Genomic DNA, 15,500 nt, shown 5'->3' with positions numbered 1-15,500 from the left:
TGCTTCCTGCCTTTCATGCTCATGCACTGAGTGGTTAATTAACCACTCAGAAAAGAACTCATCTGCTGGGTTTGTGATGGGAACCAGTAGGTTTTCCAGATGGAAGAAATGTCTGTTTCATCTAAAATTTGGTCAGAGTATGGGATTATGGCGGACATAACAAATACAGTCTGTTTTAATGACCACAGTTCTAGTTTGGGCATACTTTAACCTATGAGAAAAATGTTGTGTTGCCCCCGCCAAGGGCCTCAATTCTGACACTCCTTCCTCCATCTAGTCCCTTCTTCCTCAGCCCTCATCCTCAAATTGCATGGGGATTTTTGAACCTATCTCTAATAAATAGGCTCTAAGAGTTTTACAACTGTATTTCAAATATGTCATAAATACATGTATTTATTTGTATCTGAGCTGAGGCTCAGATTTCTGGATTAAAACACCATTGTATTCCATAAAGCTGGCTCATATTTAAGGAAGAATTGTGAGGGATTTGTAATTTGTCTGAAGTATGATAGAGCTAATGACTCACTCCTTCCCTCCCATTTGCAGGGCCTTCCACTAACACATGTGGTGCCTTACAGCAAACTCAGAAAGGGGCCTCTCCCTGCAGGCAGAGCAGCCCTGTTCCAGGACGCACACTGGATGAGAGGAATGTGAGCTGGATCTCAGCTTCCGGTCATCCTCTTGCCTGGGTGCTGTTGTGGGGCGTTGCTGTGGTTCCAAACATGCAGAAGATCTTAGCTTCCAGCAGAGAGTAGCAATAGGCCTGATCTGCCAGGGAAAGGGAAGACATTTTTTGAGATCAGTAAAAGCTCGGATTATCTGCTTATGAAGCCCCAAGTTTTAACACTTCGGTTTGGGTTTCTTGGATCACACCTGACTTGTTCCTTGACCTCCTTGATACTTTTGTCCCAGGGCAAATGTTTAAATGTTCCTCCCAAGGCAATATTTTCAAAGACTCACACTAAACTGAGAAAATAAGAAGTAAACTTTGTTCAGCTCACAAAAATTCCATTTCTTTATTTTCCCCCCATGTGTATAGAGGTACTAGGGACAGCCCACTCCTGGAAATCCTTTAGAAAGGCAAAAGCTTTCCATTCTACATTTTGATGAATAATTCTGGACTAGTCCTCATTTCATGTGAGGAACAAAATAGAGGAACTCATCAGTCTGTTCCATGTACCACTCTCTTGATAGGATGTTTGACTTGCCTGTAATTCCAATAGAAGGTCATTCAGGGATCTGTGTGGCTCAACATACCTCTCCCTCCAGTGATGCCCAGTGCATAGCAAAGAAGTGAGCAGCTGAAGAACCTGTCATCTGGTTTCTCGTGGGAATGGAACAGATTTGACTCCAAGATAAGAGCAAACCTGTGGCACCAAGTAGCATTCTGATTGGCCATTACCCTTGGATTGGTGGAGACCTGTAAGACAGAAGTTAGGGTACTTTCCCTCTTACCCCAGATCTATAAATAGCTTAACACCCTAGCCAGGGGTGTTACGGAGCAGGATTATCACACTTTTTAGGTGCTTTCAGTCACTCTAATTTTGGACACATACCTTACAACATACAGGAGGCATGCAGGAATCAGTGCTCAGAAATGCCCTGGATGACATGTCTCGTGGCTAAGTTACAGCAGTGAACACCCACGGCACTAGTGTCTCGAATTATTCCCATAGCAATGTGTGCAGGCGGGTCTGCCTCCGGGTTCCAGGCAGTTCGGCCCAGGGATGTGTACTGATACACTGTACAGCAGTTACCAATTGGACTCTGTTGTCCTACCAGTAGACTCATTTAAACTCTTCGGAGTTCTCAATAAAATGATCTAGGAGTCCTATACCTTCATTCTAATCCAGTGTTTTTCAAATTGTAGGTTGCAACCCATTAAAGGATTTGAAATCAATTAACCAGTGTTTGGGGGAGAAATTATATTAAATAGAATAGGAAAGAGTAGTAAATATCAAAGTGGATTGCACATAATAAAAGTTAGTAGTGTTACTTGAAATTTTCTCTGTATTTCATTCAGGACACATCATCTCATCTAAGAGATACACTTACCCCATTATTTCATTATAAGTCTCTGAAATCAAGATGAATTTTATTATAGACAGCCTTTTTACCCCTTTATCAATGGTAAACTTATGGTATCTTGCTATTGATGACAATGAGATGTGGTATATGTGTGTACTGGATTTCAAGATAAAATAGATTTCTTTTTGTGGGTGATGACCAAAGAGCTTGAAGCAGGCTGATTTTACCTAGGTATTCCAAGTTGCCTTCTCCACTGAAGGCTGGGTGGTTGGTCTCTTGCTACGTGGAGACTTTATGCAGAATTTCTGAGCCTCCAGCCTCACCCCATTTTCAAATGGGGAATGGCTGTCCTCCTCCCACAGGGACACATGCGTTCAAAAGCTTGTCATCAATATGTCATCTCTTTTTGGATGTTGAAGGTGATTCAGCCAGGCTGGTAATAGTGTCAAAGATCTTGGGGAATGGGGCCTCTCTGGCCTGACCCTCGTAGTATTTAATGATCTGATCCCTTTGTTCGCATGTTTGTGTGTGTGGGGAGAGTTCTCTTCTTCTTCTTGTAAGGCCACCAGTCTTGTGGGATTAGGGCCTTACCCTCATGACCTCATTTAACCTTAATTACCTCCTAAAGACCCTATTTCCAAATGCAGCCACATTGGGGGTTAGGGCTTCAAGCTATGAATTTGGGGGGGCACACGATTAAGTCTATAGCCATCACTAAATCGCCCTGAAACCTTCTCTCACCTGTAAAATGAAGACAATAATACTTGCCTCACTGGTAAGTGGGAGCACAGGAGGATTGCATGGCACTCAAAGGTAGCTGATGTTTGTTTTCTCTTGTTTTATAACTTGATTCTTTTGGAGAGAAAATAGTGAAAGTGAGGAATGTCATGACTTCGTGGTAATATGTGATCCTATTGGCAGAATCCTAAAGCCAGAAGGTCCCACAGACTTTAAATGACTTGTCCAAGGTCATGTATTAAGTGAATTACAGAAACTGGCTGAACTCTAGGTCTCAGGATGACAGGGCCTGTATTATGTGACTTTGTCTGACTTATTTTGCTCAGGGTTGACAAGAGTGGGACTGCTCAGCAGGCTTAGATTTGTCTTGGGTATTTAACAGCAGTGCCGCCCCCAGACACATGCAGGCATTATGGGCTGAGAGGAACGCTATGTGCCCTGTGTAAAGCTATCCTTTCATTGGATTAGTGAGCCCAGGCGGCCTCTCTTGCTATGCACAGGTCTGGCCTCGGAGTATCTGATTTCAGAAGAGCATGATTGGCCAGCACGCAGGTCAGAGAGAAAAAGGGTCACCCATGCCCTTGGGGAGAGGGGATCGTGCTTCTTGGGGCAGGAGGCTGTGCACCAAGTGCATTTGTAAAGCGCCGCAGCTCAGGCAGCTGACATAATTTGCCCTCTAAGGGATTTGGGTTTTGAGGGGCAACGTCTGCGATTGAATGACTCTCCCCAACTGAACTCCACATGGCTCCAGTTACCCCGATCTCTCCAGACTGCACAAACATTCCCTCTCTAGCCATGGGTGGCTGGTACATAATCCCAGGCCCAGGTGGTCAGAGGGCAGAGAATGTGCTCTTTCCCAATTGTTAGGGTTTCAGGGTCGATGGCTGGGCCCCATGGCCCTCAAAGATTTCCTCACTAGAGTGGCTTTGTGCCTGAACTCTCACCATTAGCAATGAATTCCTCTGTGTGTTGATGGTTTTGGGGCATTACCTTCCCTCTGTGAGATTTTAGAACCACTACATAGGAGGAGAGGGAGCCGAGCTATGTGAGTCTCAGTTGCCAAGCAGCTGACCCCGTGGAGGGGTGACAGTGCAGATAGAATTGGTGTAGCAAGAAGTCAACCTGTCATGAGTTTACCTAACCCCCTAGCTTTATAGTCAAGGAAACCAGAGTAAAAAGACTTATCTGAGGTCACACTGCTAGTTAGGACTGAGCCATGTCAGACATCCAGACTTCTGGCTTCTGCTTCTGGCCTTTTTTAAGTGTAAGCAATGATGCAGCAAACAGATCGGCCACAGAAGGCCGAGCCCCGGAACACAGGGAGTGGGAAGGAGACCAAAGACAAACTCTGCCTCCCAGCTGTGCCTAAGGCCGGTCCTGGTGTCAGCACTTGCGCAGGAAATCCCCTCTTATAAACAGAGTCGTGTTCCAAAAGTTCCTTCATGTTTATTTCTTGAATCGTGGGGCTTGTTTTCCCATGGAAATAATAGTTTAAATGTTTTAAATGGTGAGCTAGGTTCCCCAAGAGCTATCTACAAAAACCTATTTGATTCATGGAGTACGTAAAGAATAGTATTAATAGAAGTATTTCAGTAAGTCCTACTCAACACTTGTTACATATTACTCCTATGTGTAGAAGTATAATATATAGTATAATTTATAGTATAATATACTGAATTTTAGACTAGGTGTTAAAAAAGGCATCTCCCACACAGGGCACGGTGGCTCTCTTAGAACAGAATCAGGAACATGGGACAGGCACAGATCAGGAAGGGTGAATGGGAGGGCAGCCACCCTATCTGTACCTCAGCTCTAAGAGAAGGACCCACTTCATAGGTTTGAGTGGAGCCCGGCCGGGTGTGGCTCAGCAGTTGAGCATTGACCTAGGATCCAGGTGATCAGGGTTCGATTCCCGGTCAGGGGACATGCCCAGGTTTTGGGCTGCAGCCGATCAATGACTCTCTTGTCATTGATGTTTCTAGCGCTCTCTCCGTCTCCTTTCCTCTCTCTGAAATCAATAAAGATATATTTAAAAAAAAAAAAAGGTTTGAGTGGAGTACTGAGTGAGATAGTACATAGGAAAATGCTTTGGGGGAAAAATGAAGATAATTTGTCTAAGTAAAATAAGCCCTTTTTAGGTCCATTAATCCCTAGATATTTCGGTGGGGTAGCTGAGGAGAGATTCTAGGGTGGTGGTGGAGCTATGGTGCTGTGCTGAGGCCTTAATGAATAGTAGTAGTGATGATAATAAGAGCATGTGACAGTAAACTAATAGTTACAGAGAGTTTGCCAGGTGCCAGGCATGGTCCTGGGTGCTTTATGATATTAATGTACCATACCCATTGTAATGGTTAATTTCATGTATTAAACTGGCTGGGCCATGGTACCTAGATATTTGGTAACACACTAGTCTAGATGTTGCTATGAAAGGCATGTTTTATTTATTTTATTTTATTTCTTAAATTTATCTTTATTGTTGAAAGTATTACAGATGTCCCCCCTTTTCCCCCCATTGATCCACTCCACCCCACCCCCAGGCCTTCCCCACACTATTGTCTGTGTCCATGGCTTATGCATATTTGCATATAAGTTCTTTGATTAATCTCTTCTACCCCCATCCCCCTTCCCTCTGAGATCCCTCAGTCTGTTTCATGCTTCTATATCTCTGGATCTATTTTGTTCATCAGTTTATTTTGTTCAATAGATTCCACATATGAGTGAGATCATGTGATGCTTGTCTTTCTCTGGGCTTATTTCGCTTAACATAATACTCTCCAGGTCTATCCATGCTGTCCCAAAGGGTAATGAAAGGTATGTTTTAGACTGAGATTAACATTTAAATCAGTAGACTTTGAATAAAGCATAGTACCCTTCCCCACTCCTCTCTCTTACACACACACACACACACACATACACACACACACGTTCTATTTCTCTGGAGGACACTGACTAATATACCCACTTAACAGGGAAAGAAGCTAAAACACAGGCACCTTAGTAAGTGAGAAACTATGGCAGAGACTGGGTAGTCATTCATCAAACCATTTTCCTCTTATCTCTGGGCATGCAGCTAGACTACATTTCTTAGCCTCCCTTGCAGATTGGTGAAACTATGAAACTGAGTGCTGGTTTATGGACTGGTAGGTGAGAGTGATATACACACCTCCAGACAATGATCACTCTTCCCTGACTGCTGACTCCAAGGCCCTGGGTGATGGTAGGGCCATGAGATGGAAGGAGCCTGAGTCCCTAAATGACTGCATGGAGCAGAGCCTCTCGGCCACAAGCACACTGTAGAGTGACCCAAGGAGCAGAAAACTTGTGTTATGTTCAGTCTCTGAGATTTAGGGGTTTATGTTGTTAATTATAGTGCTTCCCTGACACATACAGTAACGGAGTTAGATTCAAATTCAGGCTATCAGGCTCCAGAGTCCAAATCTGTATACCACTCAAACATCCTTTGCATTCACTAATCAAGAGCTCAGAATAGTAAATGTCTCCTTCCCTTTTCCTTACCTGCTCCTGAAAACCAAGGATGAGATACTGAGCACCACATTCTGGAGCGAAATGCTAGACCCCCCCTATTATAGGGTGCCTGAAGTTATGCAGAGGAAAGTGAGAGCCCTGGGTATGTAAGGGGCCAGAGAGGAAGGAGACTGGCACAAAGTGTGCACTTGATCTGTTTCCTGATTTCTCTGGCTGTGGCCTTTGTCTTCCCCAAGCAGGGTAGTTCCTGACTCCTCACTGACTAATAAGTGTGGTCTGTTTATGCTGGAGTAGACTGTGGAAATACACAGCACGTTCTGCGGATGCCAACCACTCCTCACTCGGCGGTGCTTTTTCCAAGCTAAGTTCAACAAAGGAGGGAAGAGCTGCCACAGGGCTGCTCAAGGAGGCTGGCACGGATGTGTTTTTCCACATAAAGGTTGCCGCTGTCTATAAACAAATCAAGGTTTGGGAAGATTGGGCTGCTTTGTTTTTTGTTTTTTGCTTTTTTCCCTGTGCAAGTGGGACTGCTTAGCCACTCTTATCTAGGCAAGTCATCCTTTCTACCCTGAAGCGGTCACATTCCTTTGATTTGTGTAGGGTCAGAAAAACCTGGGTTGGGAGGTAACAGATTGGGTTCTTGTGAGTAGATTACATGAGCTGATCAAGTCTTTTCATCTCCGAGAACAAAGAAATCCCTGGGAGGAAATTTTGGATTAGAAAGGGACACTGTTGATACCTATGTGCTTCCATTGATGCCAACCCCAAACCCTGCCCATGTTAGTTTTTGTACTGAAAGGAGACCTTGCATACAAGCTCAGGTGCCAAATCTGAACCTTGAGGCATGTGCCGTCCAGCTGAGTCTGTGGGAAGAATTTGTTTGGTTTAGGAAAACACAAAGTTAAATATAGTATAACAACTATATGGAGTCAAAAGATTTTTTAACAGATTTTTCTCTTTTCAACTGGTGTTAGTTTGTTTAACTTCAGCTTCTGTCTAGTCTATTCTTTTCAAATACAAAAAAGAATTAAACAAAGGCTTAAATTGACCAGTTAATTTATTTTTAAATTAGACCACTGACTACTTTTGTTTAAATAAAACAATTGTTGATTTCCTATGGTTTAGTAGAACTCAAGTATTTCAGTATGTCAGATTTTGGGGGGTGAGGCTGTGTGATTTGACAACACTCTCTGTGTACCTGTGATCTTTCCTACTCGACCACACTCCTCCTTCCATAAGAATCCCTGTTTTGTGGTGGATTGCTGCATACTTATTGGAGCTTGAGACAATCAGATTTCTTGATTGCAAGCAACAGAAGCAGGAGATTTATTTGTTTATATTAGGAGTAATCAGATTTGATGAGAGGCTGGGAGGCCAATCTTGGGAATGATAGGAATCAAGAAATAGGGAGCAGAGACTGAGTGGCTGGGATCTTACCACCTCTTCATTGCTGCCTCTGCAATGAAGATGCCTCCAGGTATTCCCTACCTGTGGTAGGCAGAATTCTATGGATGTCCCAAGATTCCCATCCCCTGGTTATTCAATAGATCACTAATCTAGGTACTGATGTGAAAGGATTTTTCAGGTATAAAGTCCAAAGTCAGTTGACTTTAAAATATGGAGGTAATCAAAATGGGCCTGACCTAATTATATGAGCCCTTTAAAGCAGAAGAGGAATGCAGGAGAAGTCAGAGAGATTCAAAGCATCAGAAGGATACTATGTGCTGTTGCAGGCTTTGAATATGGAAGGAGTCACATGCCAAGACCACAAAATAACTGCAAGGAGCTGAGAGCGACCCCCAGCCAACAGCCAAACAGGAAACAAGAAACTCAGTCCTACAACTGCAAGGAATTGAATTTTACTACTAATAAGAATGATCTTGGAAGAGGCATATCAGATGAGACCACAGCTGGCCAACATCTTTTATCTTGTAGATTCTGTGTTAGCCAGGGTTCTCTAGAGAAAGAGAACCTATATAAGATGCAGATATAGATAGATATAGATATAGATTTATTATAGGAATTGGTTTACATGATTATAAGGCTGAGAAGTCCCATTATCTACCACCTGTAAGCTGGATAACCAGGAAAGCCAGTGGTGTAATTCAGTCTGAGTCTGAAGGCCCCAAGAACCAAGAGTGCTGATGTCCAAGGGCAGGAGAAGATGAATGTCTCAGCTTAATAGACAGCAAGTTTGCCCTTCCTCTACTTTCTGTTCAACAAAGGCTGTCAGCAGAATGACGGCTATCCATATTGGTGAGGACCATCTTCTTTACTCAGTCTACTGATTTTAAATGCTAATCTCTTTCAGGCACTCCCTCACAGACACACTGAGAAATAATGTTTTACCAGCTATCTGGGCATCCCTTAGACAAGTCAAGTTGACCCATAACATTACCAACACAGACCCCGAGCAAAGAACCTAGCCACAACATCCTAGAATTCTGACCTCATACAGGCCTATAAGCAAATCAACGAATGTTGTTTTAAGATCCTAAGTTTATGATCATTTGCTACATAGCAATTGGTAATTAATACAGGGTGGGGCAAAAGTAGGTTTACAGTTGTGAGCATGCCCAACAAAGTTTGTTCTTGTATTATTATTTATTAACTATTGTACTATTTTCCATAAGAACAACTGTAAGCCTACTTTTGCCCCATCCTGTATACTGAATCCTGTGTCACTTGGGAGTTACATAGTCTGGGAGACGGTGTCCCATTGAGTGAACTTAGGCCATGTATAGGCCCCTGACTGTAACTGTGTGCAGGTATTATATGGATTGGCCTTTCTCTTTGTGTTTTGAAGGTGGGCTCTGAGAATTGCCTCTGCCATAGCTACACACTATAGGAAAGAGGTAATTTCCCAAAATGAAACCAGGTGTGGTTATAAAAAGGCATGGGAGCTAGGTAGTCCTGGGAAACGTCTACCAGTGTTTTCTTCATTAAATGTCCTGTTGTACCTCCTCTTTGACCTGCCTGTGGCTGCCTTTTGGGCAGGCGCTAACCACACCTGGTTTCCTACCCCATGCCTTTGTATTGCAGACTACTTGTGTAAAAATGTAGACAACGTGTTGTGTTTAAAGTACTAGTGTTCGAGGATAGGCTTAGGATGTTTAAGAGGTGGAGTGGTGTGATGAGAGGGCTCTAAGTCTGGGAGTCTGGACAAGTGGATTTTAATCCTGGATTTTCTGCCGTGTCACTTTGAGCAATCACTGACACCCCGTGGCTTTAAGTTGCCTCTGAAAACTAGAGGACCGCGATTATTGACATCTACAGCCTCTTCCAGTTGAAAGAGCTTGCTTCTGATTATACGTCTTAAATTCACTCATTCATTAAATAATTACTGAAAGTTATACGTGTCAGATTCTATGGATATAGCAATGAGCAAGGCTGGCATGACCCCTGAAGCATAGGCTCAGCATTACACCTCTCTGAAGAGGTGATATTTGGGTAGACTTGGGGACCTAAACCTAGGTCTACTATGAGAGTATGAACAATGGGTTGATGGCCAGGATGTTGATCCAATATTGTTGGCTGCAGTTTAGAGACAACCCATGGGTAGCTGCCTGCCTGTGTTTGTATGGCCCTTGAGTTAAGAAGTGTTTTTATATTTTAAATCATGTGTTCATTTTCTAGGCTGCCACTACAAATAGAGTGGCTTAAACACAGATTTATAGTCTCATAGTATGGAGGCCAAGTCCAAAATCAAGGTGGGTTGGTTTCAGCAGGGTTGGTTTCTCCTGAGGCTGTGAGGGAGATCTGTTCCATACCTTACTCCTAGCTTATGGCAGCCTTGCGCATTCCTTGGCTTGTTCCTCTGTGTCTCACATTGTCTTTCCTCTATGTGTTTCTCTGTATCCAAGTTTCCCCTTTTTATAAAGATACCACCAGTCATATTGGATTAAGGCCCACCCTAATGACCTCATCTTAACTTGATGACCTCTGTGAAGACTATTTCCAAACAAGGCCATATTCGGAGGTCCTGGAGATTAGGGCATCAGCATATCTTCTCTAACCCACACAAATGACTGCATTTTAAATACAAGGTATCCCCCAAAAATGTATACACACACTTTGAATAATTATAAAGGCAGTGTTTATTAAAATACATTTCATTTTCAAAAATTGAGCTATCAGCTGTTAAAGTGTGTATACATTTTTGGGGACACACTATAATTATATAAGTGTGGCCAAATTATGCTCAATTTTGCCTAAAATATTTGCTCTCTGGCTCTTTAGGGAAAAGTCTGTCAACCCTGATTGTGATCAGTAGCTTTCAAATTTTAGAACCATCTGTTATTTTGATGGCCTCGCTTCCAGAGTTTCGAGAAAGTGCAAGCGATGGAGATGCTGCTAGCCTAGACAGTGGCTCCCAAGTTTCAGTCCTTGGATGTGCCACAGCATCGAGGGAACTTGTTGACAGTACAGATTCCTGGTGCTCCAGACTTAGTCAGACTTTCCAGGGCTTCGGCCAGAGATGATTCTAGCGTACAGCCAGGTGTGGGAATGCCTGCTCCAGTTTAATTATCTTGGTCCGAAAGAGTCACCAACTGGATTATTCCTTTCCGATTGGATTGGCTGCTTGTTCTTCATCTGCCTGGGAGAGATCGGGGCAATTGGGGTTCCTGTTCTCGTCAAGGCTTGTGCTGAAGGAAAACATCATCGAGAAATGGATGGTCTGGATTTTTCCAAGGCCAGAGATCTTTGTTTAGGCTGCTTGATAAATATTATTGTCATTAAGTGGCTTGTCAGCAGCTCATGGTAAAAAGAAGACATATTGACTGTAAACTCGATGGGAGCCAACGACTCGGGACATCTGCTGAGAGAGCTCAGGCCTGCTGGGCTGTGCGGGGAGCCACGGACTGTCCAGACCACAGAGGGTAACAGTCTGTGTACCCTGGGGCCCGAGCGCTGTGACTCCCAGTCAGTGAGGCAAACTTTAGGGGAGACATGGACACACTGGAATATTTCCAGGGAAAGGGGGTAAGGGACCTGGAAAATTTGTTTGAGGAGGAAGGCTTGAGAGAAGGCTTGTAGAATGGTGGCCTGCAGGCACGATCCAGCCACAAACATTATGCTCAGCAATCCTAGTGGTTAAACATTTTTGGACTTTGAGTGTCTTTGAGTAAAGCGTGTACCTGGCCAGTCCCACAGCCTCCCCGGTTCCTGTTTCTTTATACCAGCCTCATTCACAGAGACGTGTTATCTCCTTGCTCTCTGGGCTTTGCAATTTGCAAACTCTCAGGACTAAAGATAGATGGCCAGGTTACGGAAGGCTAGGAGAGAGTGTGAGCTTTTTAAAAATGCCTGAACACGCGTGCCCAGGTGTCCAGCATCCCCTGAGTGCCCGCAGCCGTAGCCGAGGCAGCCCAGGGCGGCCCCTCTCAACACTCCCTTGTAAAAGAGACACACACACGTGTGGCGAGCACTTTGCAGGGGACAGCAAGGGCGCGGGTAGAGAAGGAAAGGGAGCGTCCGAGTTGGATGGTGCGGGCAGGGCAGCTGCTGGCCCCTGCGGAAGCGGAGAAGGCCTACCATGGGACTCCGAAGCGTGTTAATCCTGGTTTTCCTCTGAGGATGGAGGAGTCCTGAGCGGATATTTGAAGGGGAGATTTTATTTCCTCAGAAGAAAAAGCTTTCCATCGAGCTCCCGGCCATGCATGAAGGCACCTCGTGAGGGAATGAAGTTCGAGACCATGGAAATGATGGAGTGGCCGCAGGCCTCAGGAGGTAGAGTTGCAAAGGAGGTGGGTGCCAGGGTTTTCTCACCTCCAAGGAGACCCCTTGCAATTCCAAGATTCACTGAAATGATATGGTAACAAGTGTAAATCCAGAGAAACCCTGTTTGGGGCCGGACTGCACATCATTTAATGGGATTATCTTTAAATCTCATAGACAAACGTAAGGAAGTTGATATGCCCGGTGCCGCAGGGAGCAGAGCACTTAGACTGAACGAACGGGACCTTGACGCGGAAACCCTGGGGGCCTAACGGATGTTTCAGAAAATTGATCTGAAGCAGTCAGTCTGACGCAACTATAATTAAGTTCTTCTGGAATAATGGGTTTGAAGCGATCTGGTCGCACCATCCGTATTTTCCTTAAAGGTTACCCGTTGAGCTATGTCCGGGTTATGGAAAACCCAGGCCGCCATTCTGAGCCCTGTCATCATTTCAGTTTGTCCTGCGGGTGTGAAGGGCCAACCTGGAATCAGGCTTCTGGAGCCGTCAGGTGAGGGAGGGTGTATGTGGTGGTCTTGTTAATACAAAAAAATGCCCTCTGGGATTCAGACATTCGGCACAGGCAGTGCTGGGGTTGGTTGCCAAGCAAAACGAGCACCTCACTCCTGACAACTTCAGCTCCTCTCCAGGCTCACCACCTCTCCTCAGACTCTCTCCCCTCCATTAGTCATAAGCTCAGCAACTAATTATGAGGGTTGCCTGTGAACTAGGCACCGAGTGTTTCCCATGTGTTACCTTCTTTAATGTGCAGAGCAACCCTTTCTCCATTTTAATGATGAAGAAACCAGAGAGGCCAGGCTGGCAGCTCAGGCACAGACCGGCTTTGAATTAGGGTTGCCTGGCTCCAGAGTCCAGCTTTTCCCATCAGACTGCCACTCATGATCTTTGAGGATAATCACTGAAATCAGTATGTTTGACATTTCTTAACATAAAAGTGTTAAGAAATTCCACTTTGGTTGGCTCTGACAGTAAATCTAGATTGCCAGAGGGGGAATCTCTCAGGTTGTATACAAATTTCTCTCTAGAAGAATGCTGTTTTATGTGTAACTGGTTTTTGTTTGTTTGTGTTTGTTTTTATAAATTCAGGTTGTATACAAATAAATTCAATTTGTATATAATCTGCGAGATCCCCCTCTGGCAATCTAGATTTACTGTATTTTTTGTATATTTTTAAAGTACATCTTTATTGATTTCAGAGAGAGGGAGGGAGAAGGAAAGAGAAACATCAGTGGTGAGAGAGAACCATTGATCGGTTGCCTCCTGCACACCACCTACTGGGGATTGAGCCTGCAACCCAGGCAAGTGCCCTGACTGCGAATTGAACTGTGATCTTCATAGATCGATGCTCAACCTCTGAGCCACACTGGCCCAGCTGTATCTCTTTTTTAAAGTAAAAATCTGACAGTCTGCTTAACTTTACATTACTTCTTTGTACTTTTCCCTTGTATTGTGAAGTCATGTTTTTTAAATAATAAATTCAATATTCTGGATAGAGAATAGAATTTATAGTTTAGTGTATCTGTGTATTTTTCATGTGGTTAAGTGTTTTTCATTATTGTTTTTTCCCTCTGTCTTTTATTAAGGAAATAATTTGCATACAGGAAAATGTACAGATTTCAGTATCCTATGACATTGCAAGTTCATTCATAGTCACAGTGCTTTGTTGATTCCTTTGGATTTTTTACATACATAATTATACGATCTGAAACAAAGATTGTTTATTTCTTCCTCATCAATCTTTATGCCTTTTATTCTTTGTTTTAAATCATTCTTTTTTTCTGACATATGCATTTAAAGCTATCCTTTTTCCCCTAAGCACTGCTTTAGCTACATCTCACAAATTTTGATATTTGCATTTTTGTTATCATTAAGTATATCATTAACTAATAGAATTTTATAAATTCTATTTCATTTCTTTTTTGACCCCAAGATGATTTAGCAGTGTGTAGCTTAATTTCTAAATACGTGAGGGTTTTTCTAGTTATCAATTTATTATTGACTTCTAATTAGATTCCATTTTGGAGAGAGAATATACTCTGAGAGTTCCAATTATATGTATGTTAGATCATTTGATATTAACCCATGTACCTCTGACACTATCTTCAGTATTTTAATTCTTTTTATTTCTGAATTTCACTTTGGTTTTTTCTATTCACTTGTCTTTGAGTTCCTTGATCTTTTATTTCAGTCTGCTCTTAAGCTTATCATTATATTCGTTGTTTCAGGTACATTTTTCTATTCTAGAATTTCTCTTTGGGTCTTATTTAGAGCTTTAGTTTCTCTGATGAATTCTTTTCTGTTCACCCATCCTGTCCCTCTTTAATACATTTAGCATAATCCTCTGATGTATTCACTTTAGAGACCTCTTCTACTGATAACATTTCTGGTCATCAGTGGCCTGCCTCTCTTGACTGTCTTTTTTTTTTATTGTGGCTCACATTTTTATTCTTTGTGCATCTTATAATTTTTAATTGTACATCACACATTTAGGCACTAAACTAGACTGTAGTTACCTCCCCCCCCCCCCCAAGAGTGTCTTCTCTTTCCTCTGTCCTAAGCTTGGGAAGGGGATTTTTATTTAATTTTGTATTATTTTTTAAAATGTATCTTTATTGTTGAAAGTATTACAGATGCCCCTCCCATTGTTTCCCTCCCCTCCCCTCCCCCCCCCAGGTCTACTGCATTATTGTCTGTGACCATGGGTTATGCATATATGCATATAACTTCTTTGGTTAATGTCTTCCTTTCCCCATCCCCTTTTATCCACATCCCATCATGAGTTGAGCTGAGCTAGAACTAGGATATAACTTCAATTAGTTTCAGTTTACCTCTTGCCTATCAGATTACGGGATTTCTCTTGGCCCTTTGGCCTAACCTCCAACTTCTTGCTTCACATCTGTGGGGGTGATCTCTTTGGGATCTTCAAGATTTGAACTTGAAGGAGATTTGGTTGCTGTTTTTGTTTGTTTCATTTCATCTCCAGACTCAACTGCAGAAGGGCTCTTGAACCCTAAGCAGCATAAGGGCCTGGGAGATCTCTCTTTGTTTCTCAGCTTCCTCCAACTGCTGCTGACTCAGCAAAGTTCCCTGCCCATGGCGGGGGGGGGGGGGGGGGGGGGGGGGGGGGGGGGAGGCGGAGAAATGCTGTTCTGACAGGTGTATTTTTGTGTTTGGGACTCTTCCAGATTCCAATATTTCATGCCAGCCCACACTATTACTAAAAGTTCAGCTGATTTCTCTTCATTCTATCAAACTCTTTCTCTATCAGGCCTACTCTTTTGTCTGCCTGTACTCAGGCTAGGCTGTTTGTCCCAAGTATGAAAATAATCACTACTTTTTGTTCTTTGAAGGGCATGTCCCTCTCTGGAATTAGTTATTTAGACTGTGTGTGTGTGTGTCTGGTAGTCCTTGATGGCTTTAAAGAAATATACACTTTTTAATTTATTATTTCTTTTTATTATAATAAAAGTGATAATCTCTAGGCCTTTCTATAGGATCAGAACTCTCCTA

This window comes from Miniopterus natalensis, chromosome 3, assembly GCF_054644295.1.
Source record: "Miniopterus natalensis isolate mMinNat1 chromosome 3, mMinNat1.hap1, whole genome shotgun sequence".
Lineage (NCBI taxonomy): Eukaryota > Metazoa > Chordata > Mammalia > Chiroptera > Miniopteridae > Miniopterus > Miniopterus natalensis.
Note: the sequence above shows the minus strand (reverse complement) of the source record.